Source organism: Solanum dulcamara, chromosome 9 (assembly GCF_947179165.1).
Source record: "Solanum dulcamara chromosome 9, daSolDulc1.2, whole genome shotgun sequence".
NCBI lineage: Eukaryota > Viridiplantae > Streptophyta > Magnoliopsida > Solanales > Solanaceae > Solanum > Solanum dulcamara.
The window spans coordinates 53,858,075-53,862,781 of NC_077245.1; the positions used below are offsets into that span (position 1 = coordinate 53,858,075).

At 38.7% G+C, this 4,707-nt stretch overlaps 1 long non-coding RNA gene across 1 annotated transcript; it reads left to right on the plus strand.

Moving 5' to 3' along the window:
* The first annotated feature begins 206 nt into the window (after nucleotides 1-206).
* LOC129902300 (uncharacterized) lies at nucleotides 207-2,886 on the plus strand. The gene is made up of 3 exons (XR_008770072.1): nucleotides 207-266; nucleotides 1,461-1,507; nucleotides 2,705-2,886. It is a non-coding gene; the product is annotated as an uncharacterized LOC129902300 (long non-coding RNA).
* The last annotated feature ends 1,821 nt before the right edge of the window (nucleotides 2,887-4,707 follow it).

Below are 4,707 nucleotides of genomic sequence, written 5' to 3' on the forward strand. Positions count from 1 at the left end.
CTTGGGGTCAAGTAGGTGACCCACCTTCTTGGGGGGTGGACCACACTGCCACGTGGCAGCCCATAATTGGCAGCATGATACGGTGGCCCAATAGGGGCTGGACACGTGTCACCTCTTGGGGTTGACACGTGTCACACCCTAAAGCCACATATATATGTTGATATATATCATATACTTCAGTTATCCATCAAAACATCAGCCAACATGGAGAAAACAAACGTGAGGGAGAGAAATAGAGAGGCAGCCATGGTTCTTGAAGTTTAAAGGTTAGTTTTCCAATTTTCTTCCGTGAATTAATTATATACGGTGTACCTTAAGTATGTGGATACGTATATATGTATTTTAAGACCTTCATGGAAGTAAAACTCCAGCTATTCAATTGGAATTTGGAAGAGAAAATAAGAGAAAACGCTAGTTAACAAACCCGTTTTTGGAAGGGACAGTGGTTAGTAATATTTGTATAACTTCTTGTGTACAGATTCGTTTCGAGTGATTTAATATGTTTTGGAAAGGTATTTCGTGGATCTATAACTTTAATTCAGACTAAAAAATCCAGTTTTACATGTATCATCTCGAAAAATGGTGATGAAGTGTAGAGGAGGTACTGCTCAGATTTGGTTTTGGAAATTCTACACGGACAGCTGTAAGTATTTTGGTCATATCGTTTTGTACAAAATTGATGTAGGGATGATTAGAAATTGTTTGCGACCCTAAGACACATGTATATAACTTTCATGAAGGACGTAAATCCTGTTTCCCTCCATTACCCCTTCGAAACGAAGCGATAAGGTAAAACAGTAAGCTGTCCAGATTTTACATTTTGGATAGTTTTGGCGAGTTTGACAAATTTAACGTAAGGTAAGGACTTTACTTTTAAATTGGAGTTTATGGTATTGTTATATGGTGTATTACACCCCTTTTATGCTGCTGGAAGTTTAAGAATGTCTTAGAAATGCTCGACGTTCGAAATAAACTAAATTGGAGTCGCTAGAAGTGAATTGTCATCGAAATAAAGTATCGTTCTTGTGAGTTGCTGCTGCAGGGGTGTGGCTTGTTGTTGCAGGGCATAAATATGTCCTAATGTGGGTTAGGGTGCTGCTTGTAGAAGCCACATGACCCCTCGTTATGTATAATTAAAGGCGTCACAAAATAAAGGCTAGACGCCCTATTTTGATATCGTATTTTTGAATAAGTCGTTTGGAGTTTATGTTGTATATTGTTGGTATGAATTGCTGCAGGTTGTTGTTGTTGGTTGGCTGTAGGTCTTAGGGACCTAATTGGAAATTTGGATAGGGCACATTACAAGGGAGGTGCTGCCCAATTTTCGTCGACGCCTTAGCGAATAACAAAACTAGTCGGGGAAATGACTAAGAAAATAGATTCCATTGATACTAAGGTGTAACCTAAGATGCTGGAAAGTTAAGAGGGGTTGATATTTATATTACTTTCATGTTGAATAGGTTCAAAGGACGGAGAGGCAAGCAGGATAAGGAATAATTCAGACAAGGTATGTAAAGCTTTCTCTTGGCATGTTTTGGTATCGACTCGTACAACTATCCTTCTTTCCTTTTGGCAAGTTTTAGCCTTAAGTGAATTATGTGTGGAACGTGGGGATAATTCCATTCCCAAAACTCCAAGTACGCCTCATAACCCCTATCCACTGCTTAGTTTTGGAATTTCTATAAGGATTGAGTATTGCCTAGTAAGGCTTCTACGTGTTAAACAGTAGTGTGTGAAAAGCTATCTCTCATTCTCCTTGACACGTATTTGGTACAAAAATGTGATTATGATGCCATAATGATTCACTGAGCCTCATGATGGGCCGGGTACGAAATATGTGTATGCAGATCCCCTGAAGTAAAGTATAGACTACATAAAGCTTATTCTCTTTCTTATTTTGGGCATGCCTTTGTCTTAGTTGTAAGTTGAATATGATCTGAGCTCTAGGGTAACTCTGTTCTCAAACATCTCTTATTTACTTCTGCATATTGAACTCCTACAGTAGTCAAACTATTTCCCTGGAAATTGGTATATGTTAAAGAGATGACAAATATACAAGCTCCAAGTCTTACAGACTATATGTTAACAAATGTTTCTGGTTCCATGAGCGATTTGGCTTTACTTTAGTACATGTGTAGGAGCCCCGAGATTATAATTGATATTGCCCATAATGGCATTTAGAAGCCACTCGAGATGACTACACTACTACTCGAGTCCTCTGACAAAATTTTAATCTTCTTATACGGTCAAGTCTCTGATAATGATTTAAATTGCATATAGTTACTCACTACTCTACTAGTGTATATCATGACACTTCTTTCCCTGAGTCCCGGGCCAGGATATGTTCTCGTGCACAGTTCATTGTATTATTCCCTGAGTCCCTCAATAGAGGGCAGGATACGTGTATAGATATATGATGATGTGTTGTAATAAGGTGGTGATGGCACTGGGGACATGATGGTTTTACAAAGATGATTTTACAGAGATGATTCACCGGACCCCCGAAAGGGCCGGCTATATGATATGACTCGAACATGCATGTTTTTGTAATTCACAAAGTACAGGTACAGGTTTCTGAATTGATATCTTATCCCCTGATTCTCTATCTCAGATATGCTTCCAGTTGTATTATATTATGTTTTACATACTCAGTACATATATTGTACTGACCCCCTTTCTCGGGGGGATGCGTTCATGCCCGCAGGTACAGATGCAGGTTTTGAGAGTCCGTCAGCTTAGGATTCCATGCAGTTCAGCTGGAAGAGGCTTCATTATATCGGGGCCTAGTTTTTGATACTGTCCACGAATGTATAGAAGTTGTTTTAACCATTCAGGGGTACGGCGGGGGCCCTGTCCCGCCATATGTTGTCATTTATATGTTTAGAGGTCTGCAGACATGTATATGTGGGTTGTGTATATCAGTTTAATTTAGCTGGATCTACATGATATATGATATATGTTATTATGTTATGGCAGCCTTGTCGGCTTGCGTGCCCTATCGTGTTGTGGTACAAATGAAAAGGGCTACATGTTTATGAAAATGTTATCTCCCAATAGGGCTTTGTTACATGATATTGTTTATTTACAGTTCAATGTGACCACAACTGATAGATATGTATACAGGAAGGGGTCTAGATCGGACCCCAGTTATGGCCTACAGGGTTAGGTCGTGACAGAAGTAGTATCAAAGCAGTTCGTCCTTGGAGTGTCTGCAGACCGTGTCTAATAGAGTCTTGGTTATCGATGTGTTGCACGCCACATCTATAAACAAGAATCTATAGGACATTTAGGATGTTACTTTTCTTCTACATCTAAGATCGTGCTTTAGATCCGAGTCATAGGAAAATTCCTTATACTAACATTGGATTTTAATAGAAGGATGACACCAATAGAAGGAAGTAATTGACGACATGGAAAGTTACGAAGCACGGAGGTAAGTAAAGTAAAGCCACGGAAGATATCCGTCGGGTAAGATATTGAAATATAAAGTTGAAACCTGAAAGGAAAGCAGACAGAAAGATCAACAGATGCAGTTTGAAGTTGGACATATGAGGTAAGTCCAGTATTTTTATATTATTATTGACGTTGAAAGCCCTATGTGGATGCGATATGAGATGATATTGAAAGCCCTGTGCGGCTTTGATATGATATGTATATATATATATATATGTTGGCCCTGTGAGGCATTGTTGGTATTTTCTGCATGTAGGTTTTGGGATAAGTAAGAAATGTAGAGGAAACTCTGCCGAAATTTTCCCAGAACAAGGAAAAGGAAATGAAGCATAGATTTTTGAGATGCCCGAGAAATTGATACCAAATACCCCTACTGTGTTTAACTAAAACTGTAAGAGGTATCTTTCAAGTCGCCGACAAGGGGCACCCTTTTTACTTGAAGAATTTTATTTTAGAGGAACAAAAGCTTAATTAAGTAGTAAAGTTCAGACTACGGTATCTCCAACTGTATTTGTATTGTAGGAATATACACAGAGGGCTCAGAATGAAGGATAAGATGTCACGCGAATGAGTTTCACTCCTTTAAAAAAAATACCAAGCCCTCAACTCCTAATTGTAAATTAGATGAGTTGTTCATAACTCGAGGATAAACTCAAAAGGAGACTAGGTAGGTCAAGTATTAGAAGAAGTACTGTGATGTTTAAGAGGTTCTGATTTCTTCCAACAATGGTTGGAAAATGATGTACGATAATAGTTTATAATTTTCCAGCGACTAATTGGGGAAAAAACTTCTAATAGAAGCACCTCAAAGAGATGTCAAGAACTGAATACGAATACGAACAAAAAAAGGGGATATATAAGTATGAATTAAATAGTGTGATACCAGTATGCAAGGATAAAGTGAGACCGCTAATAAGGCGCCATTAGTAGCGGCTAACTAAGTTAAAAGTCTGCGTTGAGTACGCAGTAAGAGTATGGAGCTTAAGATACAAAACAATGACGCGGGTACACCACGTCGTCCCAAAAATAGTGGAACCCTCAAAGGACGAGGATGGCAAACTTAAAGAATAATTGGAACAACTTCCATTCATCCCAAGAAACAAAGGATATAGGTTGGGACAAAGCCACTACTTTAAGAAAACCTGGAATAGTTATTCCAGAATACTAGTACCGCCTAATTGAAATTGGAATGACTACAAGTACATACAGAGGAAAGCACGAGTACCCTCTAAAGGGGGGAAGTTAATGAGAAAA